The sequence below is a fragment of the Pelodiscus sinensis genome, chromosome 9, assembly GCF_049634645.1.
Source record: "Pelodiscus sinensis isolate JC-2024 chromosome 9, ASM4963464v1, whole genome shotgun sequence".
NCBI classification, from domain to species: domain Eukaryota; kingdom Metazoa; phylum Chordata; order Testudines; family Trionychidae; genus Pelodiscus; species Pelodiscus sinensis.
In genome coordinates this window covers 58,933,090-58,952,195 of record NC_134719.1, presented here as the reverse complement: position 1 = coordinate 58,952,195, position 19,106 = coordinate 58,933,090, and the positions used below count along the sequence as shown (strand labels likewise).

Below are 19,106 nucleotides of genomic sequence, written 5' to 3'. Positions count from 1 at the left end.
TAATAGTAAGAAATTCTTCTGTTTTCATACTCATGGCATCTGTGTGGCAGTCGCTTGCCTAGGAGTTTTACATATTAAATCTTTGTGTGTAGCTTGTTAAAGTCCAGCAGTACAAATTAACATGAAATCATAGAACACTAGAATTGGAAGGGACCTGTTCTTCTGCAAATACAAGGAAGATAAATCAGGGAGGTATAGAACAGATGATTGTTTAGCAAGGCTTAGAGTAGAACTGGTTCATATCAGGATGGATAGAGATGCTAAATTTATAAATTGGCTTACTAAATACGGAAAGACTACGGTAATCATTTATAGAGGCCTTCACAGATACAACATTTTGTATCCACATCTGCATCTGCAAAACTGAGCCGCAGATATTTTCATCCACATCTGCAGTAGAGATGTGAATGGTTAACCAGTTAACCGGTAAACATTGCCCTCACTGGGTGATGCTTACCAGCCATAGTTAACTGGAGCGGCTTCCCTCCCTCCCTTTCGCCCCGAGCTGCCGTTTAACTGGTTAAATATGATGTTTAAGCAGTTAATTAAGTAAACGGGATTTTACATCTCTAATCTGCAGTTGCAGATACCTGCAGGTATAAAATAGATGTCTGCTAATGTGCAGGGCTCTAATCATTTAGCGTGAGTCACCAGTGAGTCATTAAGGCTAGGTCTGCTATGCTAACGAGCTTACAGTGGTGCAGTTGTACTGTGCTAACAGGAGAGCTTTCCTGCTACACAATTAATCCACTCCTAACTAATGGCAATAGCTATGCTGGTGGGAGAAGCTCTCTTGCTGACACAGCACTGTCCACGCTGGCACTTACGTTGATGTAACTTACAGTACTGAATTGTTCAGTGCTGTGAGTGTATTGTTCCCAATGGTAGTGAAGTCAAGCTGCTTTCTGAACATAGTTGCCCTTGTTTTTTGTGTGTGCACACCTTCCCCCCCCCCCCCCCCCATTGGCTCATCAGTAGGGTGAGGTAAGGCCCCATAGGCCTAGGACCAAGGCTTGTAGAGTTATCAGGCGACTGACATCAGCTTGTGCTCCACTTCCTGTGACCCACTGTGAACATAGACCATGGGAAGTTTCATCTCAGGGGTTTGATAGACAACAACCCCATATTTCCTTATTGATTCTCTGCCCTATGCAAACCCAGAAGGTCTGGATCTTCTGTAGCTGCCATGACTGTTACAGCTCCGTGCTCTTAAATTCCTGACCTCAGCTTGATTTGGATCTTTCCTGCTGACTCCAACCCCTGAAACCCAACTTGACACTAACCCTTGGTTTTGACCTTGGCCTGAACCTTACTATGGAGTCCTCTGCTACTCCCAGCCTCAAGTTTGCCCCTGCTCTGACCCTTGCCCCTGACTGGCCTTGTTGGGATCCTGATGAGTTGAAAATAGATTATATACTGGGCTATCATCTATGGGATTGTGTAAATAAGTAAACAAATCATAACACTAGAAGCAATCTTGTGAGTTCATTTAGTCTAGTCCCCTGCACCCAATGGCAGGACTAAGTATTATCTAGACCATGTTGTGCCCATAACTGGACATAATTATACTCAAGTGAAGTCAGAGTAAGGCGGAAAAATTACATCTTGTCTTGCTTACAATACTCCTGCTAATATAACCCAAAATAATGTTTAAGTTTTTGCAAGGATGTTATGCTATTGATTGATATTTAGCTTGTGTTCTACTATGACCCTAAGAACATAAGAACAGCCATACTGGGTCAGACCAAAGGTCCATCTAGCCTTGTATCCTGTCTTACAACAGTGACCAGTGCCAGGTGCCCCCGAGGGAATGAACAGAACAGGGAATCATCAAATGATTCCTCCCCTGTTATCCATTCCTAGTCTCTGACAAACGGAGGCTAGGGACACCTTTCCTACCTAATAGCCATTGATGGATCTATCATCCATGAATTTATCTAGTTCTTTTTTGAACCCTGTAAAAGTCCTGGTCTTCACATCCTCTTGCAAAGAGTTGCACAGGTTGATTGTGTGTAGCATGAAGAAATACTTCATTTTGTTTGTTTTAAACATGCTACCTATTAATTTCATTTGGTGATGCCTAGTTCTTATGTTATGGGAACAAGTAAATAATTTTTCCTTCTTTATAGTCTCCATACCAGTCATGATTTTATAGACCTCTATCATGTCTCCTTTTTTTCTAAGATGAAAAGTCCCAGTCTTTTTAATCTCTCCTCATATGGCAGCCGTTCCAAATCCCTAATAATTTTTGTTGTCCTTTTTTGACCTTTTCCCAGTGCCAAGATATCCTTTTTTTGAGATGAGGGGACCATGTGTGCTTGCAGTGTTCAAGGTATGGGCTACCATGGATTTATATAGAGGCAAGTTTTCTCCAGGTCATTTATGAATATGTTGAACAGGATTGGCCCCAGTATGGACCTCTGTGGGACACCACTAGTTACCTCGGGTCCTTTTCTGTAGTACTCCACATAGGCAGTCATTTCCCATTTTGTGTGATTATTTCTTCTTAAGTGGAGTACTTTCTATTTGTCCTGATTGAATTTTACTTGTTTACTTCAGATCATTTTGAATTTTATTTTGGTCTTCGAAAGCTCTTGTAACCTCTCCCAGCTTGGTGTCTTGTACAAATGTTAAAAGTGTGCTCTCTATGCTATTATATAAGTCACCGATGAAGACATTCAGCGCAGACAAATCCAGAACTGATCCCTGCGGGACTTCATTTGGTATGCCCTTCCAACTTCACTGTGAACTACTAACTACTCTTTGGTAATGGTTTTCAAACTATATATGCAGTCACCTTACAGTTTCTCCATCTAAGTTTTATTTCCCTAGTTTATTATGAAAAAGATATGCAAGAGAATATCAAAATTGTTACTAAAGGCAAGATACACCATATCTACCACTTCCCTCCTAGCCACATGGTTTGTTATCCTGTTAAACAAAGCTGTTAGGTTGGTTTTACGTGGCTTGTTCTTGACTAATCCATGCTGACTTTGACTTATCTTACTATGTTTGTAAATTTCTTAATTATTTGCTCTATTATCTTCCCTGGTACTGAAATTAAGCTGATTGGTCTGCAATTCCCTGGGTAGGTTTTATTTCTCTTTTTATAGATGGGCACTATATTATAGGATGCATTTGATGAGGCCCTGGTGACATGAAGACATTTCAAAGTAATTTTTAACTTGTTCTTTTCTGATTTTAGCCTTTGATCCCACCTCATCTTTTAGATGTCCAGTCGCTAGTAACTTTTTTGGTGAAAACTGAAACAGTCATTTAGCACTTCTGCCATTTCCACATTTTCTGTTGTTGTTGTTCTGCCTCCTCTTCATTGACTAATGGACCTACCCAATCCTTAGACTTCCTCTTGCATTTGTAGAATGTTCTCTTGTTACCATTTAGGTCTTTAGCTAGTTTAATCTTAAATATAACTTCATAACTTGGAAATGCATGTTGACCTGTATTTATCCTCTTCCTATAGTCTTAAATCCATAAAACAGAATATTAGACTTTTTTTAATGATGTGACATATGGTGACAAAGAAAAAAGGAATATCTATCTTAATTTATAATTATGCTATTCAGGATCAATCATTTCAGAAAAACCCTTCATTTGGTTCTGAGAAGTAGTTGCTAAAATTCCAAAATAAGTTAGTAAAGGTTTAGCACACATCATTGCTGATATATTTACTGTATAGTTGACTTTTTTCTGGGTTGGAGTAGTCTGTGTCTTAGTGTATACCACTGGCTGCGTGTTGTATTGTCATATTCTTCGTGGTGCCAACTTCAACATTTATCTTTCTAAATCTCCCAGCTAGTAGTTTTGATTCACTTAATTGGTAGCACACAGTGAATCTTACCTCTACATGGCTCCTGTTAAATTACGGTAAATATGATAAAAAATAAGATACTGTGATTAACATGTTATAAGGCTTATTGCAGCAGGCCTCATGTTCTTACCATGGAGAGAATTGTAATCTCTATTCTGTAAATTTACTTTAAAGTGGAGTGACATTGTGTTTTCAAAGTATATGTTTGCTTAAATAATGGGATAATGGCCACAAGTTGGCAAAAAATGCATTGGTAATTGACAAGGAAATTGACAAATAATCCCAGTCACCTATAAAGCTCCACTGTGAATAAAAAAATGCAAGAAAAAGATAATGCTATTCAGGCAGGCATCTAATTAAGCCAGTTTGTCGTGGCTTAGGAATCCAATATTATTTTTGGCATCTACCTTACCAAAATATACTTTCATCAAGATTCTCACTGTTGGGTTTTAGGTTCTTGGGATACACCACAGGAATTACTACAGCTCCCAGAGGATTATGACCTAAGAGATTTGCAGGAACAGGGTAAAGCCTGAGCAAAGCCTTCTCCTGAACATTGTGCACTATCATTTGTAAGGATTTGTTACCCTCCAATTGTCTTGGCTCCTTATTGTCTGTGGTCAGTAAAGGAACAGTCAGTTGGTATTTGTGTGGCATTTCATCTCTTTCTACCCTGTATCCTGTCAATTGTCCTACACTTCCAGATGGTTCAGTAATAGTTATAAGATTTGTGATGCAGTTGCTACAGCATTTTGTGACATCTTTGAGTCATTTGGGGGCCACCAGTTTTGGTGTTCTCACTTCTGCTTCTTGGTAGTTTCATTCACACTAAAGGATGCTGAATTTTTCCAATATATAATTAATTGAAGTACACTCCTAAAATGTAGTTGTACAGATTTTCATTCCTGCACAATTGTCAGAGAGTAACATGTTAAAGAATGGTTGTTGGTATCCACTAATTGTGAAGAGCTCTAGGAATATTACTTCTTATAACATGAATTTTTGACATAGCTATTGCTTTTACTAGCGTCTATCAATTATAGAGCTGTCAGACTGGCTTATCTCTATAACAAAAATTGAAGTACATTATTACTTTCAGTACAGAAATGGATGACAAATTAATAATAATCCTTGTGTTGTAAGACTTATAAATAATTTTAATTTGAGATGTCATGGACCCGCTATATCTTTTGTAGCTTGTGTGACTCCCCACCCCCTGCCTTATGAGAATTGGCTTGTGAATACGAATATGCATAACTCAAAAATGCTTTCGACAAAACAGCTCATGTAACCTATCACTTTTAATGTTAGTCTGCTGGATCTGCATATCCAATATTTGTGCATGTATCATTCTTGTACATAAAGTTAGAAATATGAAGTGTGGATCTGTTTATAGTTCTAAATGTGCTAATAAGAGCCATTACTGGCTCTTGGAAACCTGATGGCTTGGTGATCAACTCAGTGACGTAAGAACGGCCATACAGGTGTTAGACCAAAGGTCCGTCTGGCCCAGTATCCTGTCTGCCAGCAGTGGCCAATACTAGATGTCCCAAAGGGAGGGAACACAATAGGTAATCATCATGTGATCCCTCTCTTGTCATCCATTTTCTAGACAGAGGCAAGGGACACCATTCCTACCCATCCTGGCTAATAGCCATTGATGGACCTAACCTCCAGGATTCTATTTAGCTCTTTCTTGAGCTCCATCTTCACAACATCCTCTGGCAAGGAGTTCCAGAGGTTGACCCTGTGGTGAGTGAAGAAAAACTTCATTTTGTTTGTTTTAAATCTGCTGCCTATTACTTCATTTGGTGATCCCCTAGTTCTTATATTGTGGGAATAAATAAATAACTTTACCTTATTCGCTTTTTCCACACCAATCATGATTGTATAGACTTCTGTCATATCCCTCCTTGGTCTCCCCTTTTCTAAGCTGTAAAGTCCAAGTCTTTTTAATCTCTCTTCAGATGGGTCCCAATTCAAACCCCTAATCAGCCTTGTTTATCTTGTAAGCCTAAATGATTGGTCATAGAAAGACATGTGACCATACCACTTGGTACTAGAACCCATTTTTAACCTAGGAGTGGGAGATAGCAATGTAAATTCTTGTTTAATTGGCCTACCGGTTAGTCCCAACCCATTGTTTAACCAGTTAGCTGATTAAAGGGGAGCAAGCGGGCAGCCCCCCATCTGCTGTTAGGGTGGAGCTCCATCCCCTCTCTGCAGGCAGGAACTGCACTGCTTGGGATGCCTGCATATTAATTTATATCCCCTTCGTATTGATCCACATAAAATGTATATGGCAGTAGTGGGGCCAAGGGGTTCTGAGTGTGGGAGAGGTTCAGGGCTGGGGCAGAAGATTGAGGTACAGGCATGAGAGGGCTCCAGCTGAGGGCTCAGGGTCTAGGTTGGGGCTGGTGTTGAAGGGCTCATGATAGAGACAGAGGGTTTGGGTTCCAGAGCTCTGGCTGGGGCTGTAGGGTCTGGGGTAGGCTGGGGATAAGTGAGGGGCACAGGCTCTGTGCTGGAGGTTGGGGTGCAGAAAGGGAGTACAGGCTCTGGGCTATGCGTGTGAGCTTTGAGGTGGAGCTGGGAGTGGAGGCTTTGGGCTTCAGAAGGGTGCTCAGGACTGGGAGAGGCTCACAGTGGGGCAGGAGTTTGTGGCTTGGGTTTATTGGTTCAGTTCCCTGCTAGGACTGGCAGGGAGGGGCTCCCCTCTGCCATCTACAGCAACTTGGTGCTGGGGCCAGTGGGAAGAGGCTTCCCTCCATTGGCCATGGGAGTTTCAGGGTTTGGGGAGAGATATCTCCCCACTAAACCCTGTGCCATGACATGCCATGCCACAGGTGGCTCTTGTACATTTCAAAGGCAGAGGTGCAGCAGGATAGCGAGCACCCCCTCTTATCCACTAATCGAGTAGTCAATGGAAATACTTCGACTACTCAATTAGCTGGTTAATTGAAATTTAACATCCCTAGTAAATTCATCAGATCCAGTCCACGTGGCACAAAGATTATTGTGAGGAAAGTTCTTAAACTGTGTGTCTCCCTGTCATTGCATGGTTGTGAAGATACTGTGCACAGGCATACACACATGCAGTATATGTTCTTGGGTGATTGGGGTAAAATTTGAATTTGCTTTTCAGTAGGAAAGTTTAAAAGAACAAGGTCTACTGGCAGAAGCCTCAAGGCTGTAGCTGTTCTTAGCCTTTTGTGATTGACAGGTCTGATATCTGTCACCTAGGAGCTTTGAGCAGGAAGAAAACCCATTGTAATGGATGTATGGATTCTCCCACTAGAAGAAGGAAAATGTTTATGCTAAGTTCGTATAGATTTTCTGATTTTTCTTTTTTGTATGGGTGATTTTTGCCTGCACAGAGCAAGCACTGAACTGGGAGAAGAAATTTGAGCTGAAGTAGAAATTTCATTCATAGTTGCTTTGAATAATAGGAGAGAAGATTTAAAAACAATGTGGCACAAAATAACAAATTGTCATGCTACAAAGGCATCTATTAAAAAGTATTATTTTATTGGCAAATATGGTTTGTGAGCTGACAGTCCTCTGAGGTGCAAACCTGTATTCATGTCCTTTAGTAAACCTCTGAATTCTTGATCAACTTGTTAATTTTCATCTCACTTTTTAAAAGTTGTTTTTGAGGGTAGCAGTGCCAGAAGCATTAAAAAGCCTCATGAATAAAAATAGTCTGGAGAGAATCTGTGACTGTCTCTTGAAATTTGAACCATCTGAGATGGCACACAGCCAGATGATTTTGTTTGCCCTGAAGAATCATGTAATGTGTCATTTCTTCTGTTAATGGTTTCATACCAGTGTGATTGTTTAACACCACTTCAGCAACTCTTTAATGTGCATTGGTAACAGTTTAGCACAGTGAAATGAGGATACTCTAGCTGTGCCTTCAAAGCCTCTATGATATTGCAGCTAACAAATTATGTGAGAAGGGGGCAGGAGAATAAAAAACTTACCTTTTGTCATGCAAATGCTTAGATGTCTTGACTGATATATGCACCATATGTAATTGTACTTTATATCACAGGTCCTTTACCTAGGTAGAGTACAGCTCCATTGTAATCCTACAGATAAAAATGAAATGGGCTGATAAGTTAGAGTGCTAAATTCATATCTGATTGTTGTGCTTTGCAGCAATCTTGAATTCAAGGGGAAAATCCCATGGCACCAAGAAATCCAACTGTCTTCTAAAGGATCCTAGCCACATCTTTATCCTGATGGTTGGGATAGTCAGTAGTGCCACCAACAGAAGACAAACTGTATTTTTCTCATAGCCAGTCAACACTATTTGAATTGGCAGAAAAGTCTGCCAGATGCTCCTCCCAAGGGCCTGTACACTAAGTGCACAGCACTATTTGTTTGGGAGTAAAGACCTGAGTAAATGCCTTGGAGAAATGGTACAAAAGCATTGGTCAAATGATTGTAGTTTAGTTAACATAGTAATATAAGAATAGTTTCTGTAGTCTTATGCTGAATTCCACAAGGGTGACAAATGTGGTAATGAGGTTTGGGTAGACTGAAATTGTAAATTAGTGCTTGCATTTTGTCTGGCCTTCAGCTATCTTGTTCTTATTTCCTTGGAGAATTATAGACATAGGACAGTAGTATTGATAAGTTCCGCCAGAGGAAGTGAAAAGCTATTAAATTACAAAGCTTGCTTGCTCCTAGATCAAGAATATATCTGTCCAAGAAATATACTACCATTGTGTTAACCAGTCTTTTTCTAGCAAATATCTTGAACCATCTGATAAAGAAATTCATTTGGATAAATTTAAACTGTGACAGTATTGAGCATTCAGAGGTTATCACAGTGCAGCCTCTTAACTCTAGCCAAACAGTTAACTGATCACTGAACTCTCCAGAGCTTTCAGCTTTGAGCATGTGGCTTTCAGTCAGCATCTTTCTGAAATCCTCATCTTTTCGATCACACCTTCACCTAAAACAGTTGAAGCAGGATGGGTATGGGGAAAAAAAGGTGTAACTGGAATGTGAACAATGTAGTGTTTGCCTAAGTGTAGGTATGAATGTCTTGTTGCAGCTGTTACTTTAATGGGTTTTAAATGACTTGGTACAGAGATCTTTCAAGTGTAACTTGGAGGGGCTATAGGGAAGGGTTGTGATGACTGAGCTGACATCTAGGATGTGGGAGAACGATTGCAGCGTTTAAAACCTCTTTTTTCCTTTCAACCTCTAATGATATTGAGGGCTCCAAATGGGTTCTGCTTTCAAACCTTCTCTACCTTTTTACTTACCTTGGTTCATTTATGATATTTACCTTGGTTGAATTATGATAGAAATGTATAATCTTGTTTAACTAAATTTTAGAACCCATCTCATCCTACTGAAGGTAGCAATTTTTTAAGTATACTGGGATTTTCCTAATTATTCCTTCAGTACCCAGCTGTGGCACTGAAGTTACATGTGACCTCAAGAATGATCTAAAACATGTCTTGCACACGAGCATGGCAATTCTGGTAGATCATATCAAGAGGTACAATCTGGTGAGTGAAATCTTTATCAGGGGACAAGTGGTTGCCCAGAAAAGACAGAGTTGTGGTTGAAAAGCTTGCATGTACTATGCTAAACTTCTGACCCGGTCTGAGAATATTTTAATACAGTCTCCTCTAAGCAAACTACAAAAACAAGTGATTTCTGTTCCTTCTGGATAGGAAAATCTATCTTAAGTAGGACCCATTTTTAATCTGCTGCACAATGGGACCAAAGTCCATGGCAACATCTACAGTCCATGGCAATATTAATTTCTGCCACAAAATGTCTTTCATTCTCTTCCCTTGCACTTACACAAATACAATGGCTAGTGGCTGAAAATTCCCATTGATGTGAATGTTAACGATTTGTAAAGAGTTTTTGATGACTGGATTTTTACTGCGCTCTCCAAGAAGAAGCTGGTCAGATCACTGACCGCCTTACTCCAGTCATCTAAATATAGAGAAGCAGATCTGAACAGAACCAGGTCATATTCCATTCTGCATTTAACTTAGAAGACAAGATAGGTAATTAGTGCATTCTTCTGCCTATACTCAGCCTTAATCAAGAGAAGGCCAACAAGATGTTGTCTGGATGGAAAAAACACTGAAGAAGCTAGTCAGACCACTGACTTTTAATCTGCAGTTAAACCTGTCTACTTCAAAGAATAAAATACCAAAATAAAACTGAAATTTAAACATATGCAAGGGTATGGCATTAAGCAGTTAAACTTATAGTGCCTGGAGACTACATTAACAAGCATTTAAGCTTACAATACGTACAGAAAATGCAACAAAACTGGAGATGGCATATGTCTTGAATTAAGTTGTGTATCATAGAATTCCAGCACTTCCTGTCACTCCTGTGGCACTTAGGGATACCTCAGGGTGAGACTGAGTTTTGGCACTCCTCAGAACAGTTTTAAGCTGCAAGTGTGTTTCTGTATTATAGCTAGAATACAAACTGCTTTGGCTTCCATTTGATTGTATTAGACACTGCTTCCTTTCAAAAGACATCTGTCCCTCTTTCTCCCTTCTCTTGGGAAACAGTCGTGCCACTCACAGCTCAGTTGTCTTCAAGATCTGTCACCCTATGATGAGGCTTAAAAGTTGAAAAAGCCACCAGACATAGACCCAAATGAGGAAGTACCTGCTGTGAATCCAGGGAAAATGCTCTGTTGGGAAGCCCTGTTGCTGGATGGGAAAAGGTTCACAGATTTTTTTATTAAGGTTAATCCTTGGTCATACTATGACATATTTCATATTAGCTTCTGGCTAGTCTCATGTCTCAAACTTGAAGGTGTATTTTCTCTTTAGTTGTTGGAAAGGAGATGCTTTGTTTCTTTTACTGCCTTCAAAACCTCCTGAATGTTGTGATTTAATAGGAGAGGCTTCTATCCCTCTTTAATCTTTTCTTTGTGTTCGCCTATGAGTAACTTTAATGCCTGCCTTTGCAATTGACTTGCTAATGTTATACTTTTGCTTGGAAAATACAGTGAGCAACTTCAAAGGCACTGGAACTGTTTGCAGGTTTGTGAAGATTACACTAGAACGTTCATGTTTGCAACATCCTTCAGAACCATGAGAGAGAGAAATTAAACTTTAAAAAATTCCTTAAGTTCTGTGGAAACTGATGGTAAACCTCATTCAACATATCTTTCAGGGTCAAGTTAATTTCTCACCCATGTTCCAACCTCAGGTCTTTTTTTGTAGTACAAACATTTTCAGATGAGATTGTGAATTATTAACTTTTCCTTAGCTCTTGAACTGGAAACTATTGCATGCAAACAGGTTGCCAATACAATATCCTTCACTAGCTTTAATCCATTCATCTTTATCCTCTGAAGACCTCGTATAAAAGCCTGCTTTATATTACAAGTAAACATGAATGTCGTGTTGGTAGCTTCTATTTGAGGTGCAACAGTAGTGAAGGGTGCTGTGAAGCAGTAGTTTCTTAAACAGAAACCATTATCCCTCACTTCCCTGAGCACCCAAGTCACACTCCAGGAGGTAGCAGACGCAATGGATGCTTGTGAGTTTGTATCCTTGGTATGTAAGTAATTGTTTTTATCCAGATTTAAATATATGTTTACATGTGTCCTCCATACTGAATTGGACACTGGTGGTTTCTCTTTAAATCTTTATTTCCTTTCCTTGGAAATACTCTCTAGAGACCAAATCCAACTCTTTCCAAAAATAAATTTTAGTAACAGGATTTATAAATGATTATAAAATGTTCCTGGTTCAGAAATATAAATTAATTATTTTATTATAGCAGCTGCTGAATGAGACATGTTACGCTGTTTGTAAAAGCACATCTCTCCCTACTGACTCCCCCAGTCTCTTTCCGTACACAGACTATGGCAAAAGACTATGGCATTTTGCTTCCAAGAGATCACACATGGGCGGGCACAGATGCTCCTGATTGATCTAATCAGGCACCTGCTAAAGAGCTCACAGGAATGAGAGGAGCAGTGGCCAATTTCTGGAAATACTGTCTTAACATTCACTGATAAGAATTAGGCAGTTGTGATTCAGAGAAGCACACCCGGATAAGGCAAGTGTATGTTCTCTGCAACAAGCCAGTGTTTGCTCTGGTGCCGTGCTTTGTCAGGATGGCCGCTGGGAGAAAAATGCACCTTCTTGTGAATGAGGTTGTGTTGTCTTAGTTGTTTAAAAGGTCATTCAAGAAGCACTTGCCCATCTGCAGCCCTTTCCTCTCTTGCCTTTGCTAACTATATAGCTGGGCTTCTGTGGAGAACACTACGATTGATCATGCCAATGAACCTAGCCCCAGGCAGATTTGGAAATGTTTTAATATGTGCTTTTACCCTGTACTATTAAATGTCTCTTAGATGACTGCCAGTGAATGATGCTCACATTCCCTGATGCATTCAGTTACCCCTCTGTGCCTTGAATGGTTTGTTTAACTCCCTTACTAGTCAGCAATGCAGAGGTTATGAAAGTAGTAAACCAACTTGACCACTGGGTTGCTTACAATTAAAGTGCTATAGTGGTGGCACAGTGCAGAAAATACCTTTGCTAATGGTAGGGATTCTTCTGTCTATGTAGATCCAGGGTAGGGAACCTGCAGGCTGCATCTGATTAGCTGCTTAATTCCATACATCCTGTAGCAAATCTCCACACCATTTCCTGGAAGCCCAAAGGCTTGGTGCCCTCCCTCTCCCCCCTCCCCTTGCCGTCCCCTGAGGGCTGGAGCCAAAAGCACCAGCTTGCCCTGGTGCAGCGGCAGTGAGGGTTGCAAGCTGTTAGAAGTCTGGTTGGATACACAGTTTCCAGAAGCAGCCGGCATGGCCGAGTCACTGGTAATTGGACAATCGTAGTGTGCTTGTCCCAGCACTGGCTCCACAATGCCCATTGACTGGGAATACTTAATTGGTTAATCATGTTAAACACATTTTTAATGGTTCAAACGGTTAATTTTTAAAACGGTATTTACATCCCTGCATGGTGTCTGCCTTAGCCTCGCTGCCTTGCTGACTGGATACTGCCTTACGTAAGTGCTGCCTGGCCAGAGTCGGCACCTCGAACCTCCTGCCCCAGGTCCCAACTGTCTCCTGCACCCTAACTCCCTCCTCAGTCCTGAGCCTTCTCCTCCATTCTGAACCGCTTGGCTCCAGCCTAGAGCTCCCTCCTACATTGCAAATTCCTCATCAGTAGCCCAGGCCCTCAGCCAGAGCCCTCACCCCCTCCTGTTACCCAACCCTGTGCACCAGTCCAGAGTCTGCTCACATAACCTGAACCCCTCATTTCTGGCCCCACACAGAGCCTCTGCAAGCTTCGGTTCACCCTACTGTGGGGGATTTCCTGTGCCTCTGCATCCTCCTCCTGCCCCGCTCCTCCCAGAGGTAGTGTGTGTTCTGTGATTCATTTTTTCCTGTGGGTCAATGGCCTCTGACAGAAAAAAACAATCCCCACTCCTCAAGTAGCTAATCTGCCTCCTGGGGAAGTGATAGGTCAGCAGAAGAATTTTTCTATCAACCTATTGCTGTCTATATGTGGGCTTCAGGGTTGTGGATGAGTCACACACCTGACCAGTATAGTTGAACCAACGTAATTTTCTACTGTAGACCAAGCCTAAACAAAACCAGACAGTTGTGGATTTCATAGTGAGGTGATTGACCTGCTATTAAAAGTGTTGCCATATGCTATTTAATTTTTTATTCAGATGGATTTATTCTCTGTGCTCTAAGGCTTTGTCTACACTGCAGGTGGGAAATAATTTAAAAAGGGGAGGGCACTTCACAAACTTCTGAAGTGGCCCTGGCTACTGCAGAAGGGGCAGGGACAGGGCACTTCATGCTCCCCAGACCCTGGGTGCGAGGGAACATGCGAAGTCTCTTGCTCCCAGCCCTGCAAGGGGCATGCAGTGCTTAGAGTGAACCGCCAGCTGTTCAGCTGGTCACTCACTCTAAGCGTGGCACATCCCTGGTAGGGGAGGAGACTTTGTGCTCCCCTGTCCCAGGCCCTGATTGGCCTGTGGGTGGGGAAGTGGCAGGGTGTTCATGGGCCAGATCAACCCGCTTGGTGGGCCAAATCCAGCCCACGGAGGCTCTCTTGCCCACCCCAGTCTACACGTAACAGTTTAAAGCACTACTGCAGCAGCGCTTTAACTGAGTGTGGGGCCATGGCGTGAGCACTGGGAGGGAGCTCTCCCAGTGCTCTGTGTAAACCACCTCTGCGAGGGGAGGAGCTACCATTGCAGGGAGCTCGGCTCCTAGCTCTGTAGCCTGGTTCACACTGTCACTTTTCAGTGCTGTAACATGCTGTGCTCAGGTTTGTGTGTGCGCTTTTCATACCACTGAACCAGAAGGATACAGCACAGTAAAGAGCCAATGTAGCCTTGGCCTAAGTGAAAAGAGAACTGAGTAAATTCCTGAGTGTGGTTTATTATGCTCCTAAAGCCTGCATGGTCCAGACAGTTATATTTTAAAGGAAATGTTTTGGCTACAGCTATAGCTTTCAGAATATGAGGGAAGATTGGCAACAATTGACAGGAATGGTCTGTGAAAATTGCACCCTAATGCTGTAAAATCAGATTCCAAAGGCCCAGTCATATTGAGCCATTTCTCCCAGACATTTAATTCCTTTGTTTAAAATGAAGTTATCAGATGCACTGTTTGAGGAGTTAGCTTCTTCCACAGGCTTTTTGCCAATCACTCTGGTCCTTCGGGGGGTTTTATTAGTCGTATTTATTTCAGCTAGTATAATCTACCCTAGTAGGCAGCGTATTACTCACTACAAATATTTTCTGATGTGGTTTCCTAGAGATCACATGAAAGCCATAAGAAGCATTTGGTTCATATTTGAAAACAATAGCCTTAATCCTGACCGGTTTTGTTCTATTTTTGACTTGGCACAAACATTTATGGTTGATAAGGAGGCAAAGGTCTTCAGTTCCTAACAGATCTGTACAGAGGCGCTTTACTGCTTTAGTGTCTTTTGATTATGGTGGTGCTCTCCCAAGAATGGTGATAAAATGAGCAATTCTAAAATACGCAAAAAGGTGCAAAATGTTACTTATAGCCCTTCATACCCGTTTGCGCACACTGTTAAAGATCTCCAATTAAAAACACAGCATCTGAGGAGTCTAAAATAAGCTCTGGAAAATGACCAGAATACAGTCTGTTGGCCTGTTTAAGGAAATATTATTAGCCACTCTCTATCAAGGTGCTACAGGTTGGACCTAGCGTGTTAGGGACAGCAACATCCATGGTTGGTGCTCCAGTGCAGCAGGAACACTCATATTGCCAGACTAAAGACCATGACTGGGAGTGGTCCCAGAGGCTGGTGGCTGGGAGCTGGGGCAGAGGCTGGGAACTGGGGCAGAGCCCATCTGGGTTGGCAGCTGGCCTCTGACTGACAGGGAGAAAGACACTCCCCACATTGTCAAGGTGGGGGGGGGGGGGCAAGAGAGCGAGTAATCGACTTGACTACCCAGTAAGCTTAGGCTTATCAGGTAGTTTAGGCTTATCGGCAAGCTGAGGTAAGTTTAGGCTTATCGGGTAGTCGATTTCTTTTACATCCCTATCTGGAATATGAGCGGATATAAGCATATACAATTGACATTTGCCTGATCAAACTGGTTCTGTCACAGAATTTTCTATTTTTCATGGTTGAGAATGAGGTTATGCCTTAATTGTGTGTTAAGCTGGTTAAAGCCGCTTTTCCTCATCAAAGAATTTACACCTACTCAGGGATTCAGTTACGTTCATAGGCAAACTTGATCCATGTGACTCAGCACTGGGCTGGCACAAGGAGATTATTTTAAGCTTTTGAGATGCAGACTTTTCCCAGCAATGCCATAGATATGCCTTCAGTACTCGGGAATAAAAGCTTGATAGCCACACTATCAGAAAATATTATTTCCCCTTGTATTGCCAACTTACAGCTATAGTGCCTTCTATCTTGAACTGAAGCAAATATGATGCATCACACTTTAAGTAATACAAATTTGAATACAATTCTAAACACTTAATTTGCAAAGAAAGCTCCAACTTTTTTTCAGTAGATTCCACAAATTGAGCTATAACTAAGTTTATTTTCTTGGACTTCTTAAACACCTCCAGAACTTTATTGCATAACTTCATGTTTCAAAATTGTTGTTTGGGTTGGGATTGTAAATCTAAAGTATTCCATTCTAAAGCAACAAAATGTTGTTCTTCAGTATTCACCTTTCCAGAAAAGAAATTGAGGCTAAGGAAATTGAATATGTTTTTAATATATTTTTAAGTTGAGCAACATGCGAGTGGAATATCTGTATAGTGGTGTGTTTTAAAAGTGTCACATTTTATTTGCAATTTTTGATAGTTGGAGAATTTTTTCCCACTGGCGGATTTTTGTTAAAGCAGTTGCTGCTCTTGGAGATTGGAGGGAGCAGAAGGAGGTGGTAGAATTGTGCCTATGTGCTTTTTAGGTATCCCAGAAACAGTTGCAGTGATTACTTTCCCTGTTTGAAGCTCCTCTTTTCGTCATCTTGGGAGACCATTTGGAAAGAAATGGAGAGGAATTCCTTCTTTCAGTATCTCAGTTTCAGAGCACAAAGTATGAGATACTTTTCAGTTCAGCAGAATAATATTGAAACGTGAATCCTAAGTGTTTGAACTAATTGGAGCAGTTTACAAAAATGAATACGAGTAGATTGCCAATAATCTGAAAGTTCTAATAGTACGTTGCCATGATGCCATAGCATTCTGCAACACAACAGGCAATCATTGTGATACCACCCAGAAGTGGTAAGGTGCTCCTAGCAGCTTAGCATTTGGGTGTTTGGATAGCACGTAAGTGCAAGTGCCTTCGCATATTTGGCTCCTAATTTCTTCTGTTGCCATGTCCTGAAAGAAAATATTCACCATTAATAGTTTCTGGTCTGCTGCAGATAAACATGAGACTTGTTGATATTTGTGTCTAGGGACAAAGCTAAACACCTTTCCATTACAAATGTAATGGTACATAATTTGTCAGACTGAATTTATTTCCAAAAGGGGTCACCATGTAGGGAAACTTGTTGATGTGCCAACTATCTCACTTGTATCTGAGTAGTACCATTTAATCCAGGCAGTGTTTTTTAAATTCTGTTCCAAGGAGGTCGGAGGTGTACCGTGGAGAACACAGTTCAAAATGGCTGCCCTTAAAGGGGCAGGCAACTTTTTTTTGCTCTACCAAAAAAAAATCCTTAGTGTTTCTCATAAAAAAAATTGTTTGGTGTCCTTGGTCTTAAAGTATAAGAAACACTGAATTCAGGGATAGTCTGTAATGTAATTTAAATTAGGATTCGTTTTGAGATCAGGTTATTTTCCTTGCAAGTTCAGAAAAGTTCAATGAGTGAACATTTAAATTCAGAGAAACTGCTGCTTCTCTTCTTAGTTTCAGATATTTTAACCTCTGTTAGCTGACATGACCAATTTATATTTAGGGGAAGAGTAAGCTGCCTAAAATTCCCTTCTCTTTACAAATTAGACCTGCAAATTAATTTACTAGTTGATAATTTCAGACAAGATATAGGTGACCCTCAGAGCTATTGGGTGGACATAAGCATTCTACAGTATATGGTGTCATCCTTTCTGGTATGCTTGTCATCTATGCCTGTGTCTACACTATCACAAAAAGTCAACCCAAGGTTCGCAACTCCAGCTATTTAATTCACGTATCTTAGATCAAGTCACCATGGAGGATCAACAGGAGAAACTCTCCTGCCCAGTTACCTTGCTCTTCTCATTGGAGATTGAGTACAGCCCAAAGCTCTCATCTTCAACCCTACTTCAGAGTCCACACTCTAGTTAAATTATGTTGCGCCATGGACATCAACAATTTTCTTCAACTGGGTCATGAAAAAAAAAGTTTGAAAACCAGTGATTTAGATGATCACTGCAATCCTCTTTTTGAATGCTTTCCTAGTGAGCAGGCAGTTTATCAGCAGACTCAGATGATAAAAACAGAGTGGAAGAACCAAATAAGGTGATTACCACTGTACAATTTCTCTTTCACAGTCATTGGGGCAAATTAAAAAATGTACGCTTTGTGAATGCATTTTTGCAGATATGAAGACTGATCTTAAACTGTCATTTAGAAGTGAGTCTTAAATTGCTGAGTGCCATAGGAAGGTTGAAGTGTCCAAAATGGATATTTTGTAAACTGGTTCTAAAGCTTACTGCAAGAAAAAGCTTGTTTACCACCCTCATTAAATTTTCTCCAACACTGAAACTGAGAGGTGGTGTTTCTGGAATATGAACCTTTGTCATGCTAAGAGCTACTGTCATAGCATGTAGTGTTCGTTTTAGTTGTCACCTTTGGCATCTTTTGTATTAATCTTAAGCGATTTACTAGTCATTGTGTCCCTCTTGATGGCTGAAGTTTACTCATGTAACTTGGCTTCTTCAGCTTTCATGACAAGGACTTGTCCTATGCATTGCGCATTTATCATGCGACGTAAATAGATTTTTAAAAGTTAAGCTTCCTCTATATAACCTATGGTTCATAGCAAACAAAATATCAAGGATAATTGCTGAATCTTAAAAATATACCAGGCATGTATTAGAATGTGTGTCTTTCAGTTAAAGGTTGCTGCAAAAGATGATTTAGTGGTGGGATACATGGTATGAAACTTAGACCAGGAACTCCTACTGGGGTGCCAAACTATACCCTGCTCTGGGGTTCCATCTGTTATTCAGTCCATCTCTGGTTATTGGGTGCATACTTTCAACCCCCATTATCTTTGGTTGCTGGAAAGAAAAAAAGAGCCTATTCTTGTCAGAGGAGGTTGACTGGGAGGGTAGTGGTTTCCCTTTCTCTTTCAATACATTTCTTTGGAAAGACTAAGTGGTGAAGTTTTACCTCCCACTTTTTTAGTGGGCCTGTTTGCTTCCTTCTTATTTCATAGTTCACCGTTAATCCAGTGAAGTGACAAGCAGCTGGCATGTGCCTAGCAATCAAGTCTGTCTTGGACTGTATTAGAATACCACTGAGATTGGAATGCTTAGCCTGATGTGTAGCAGATTTCACAGGTCTTTACATAATACACATCTGCTGCACTTTCATTACAGTACATATCTGTGACTTAGTGTGCCATTTGCTTTCTCTTACTTACCGTCTCTACTCCTAGCTGCTTTTCTTTAGAACATAACATAAGAACGGCCATACTGGGTGAGACCAAATGTCCATCTAGCTCAGTATCCTATCTGCTGATAGTGGCCAATACCAGATGCCCAAGAGGGAGGGAACACAACAGATAGTCTTTATGTGAT

At 40.9% G+C, this 19,106-nt stretch overlaps 1 protein-coding gene across 2 annotated transcripts in view; it reads left to right on the top strand.

The window, feature by feature from the left end:
• XPR1 (xenotropic and polytropic retrovirus receptor 1) overlaps nt 1-19,106 on the top strand; it is a 171,362-nt gene that overhangs the window by 45,565 nt on the left and 106,691 nt on the right. The window lies entirely within an intron of this gene.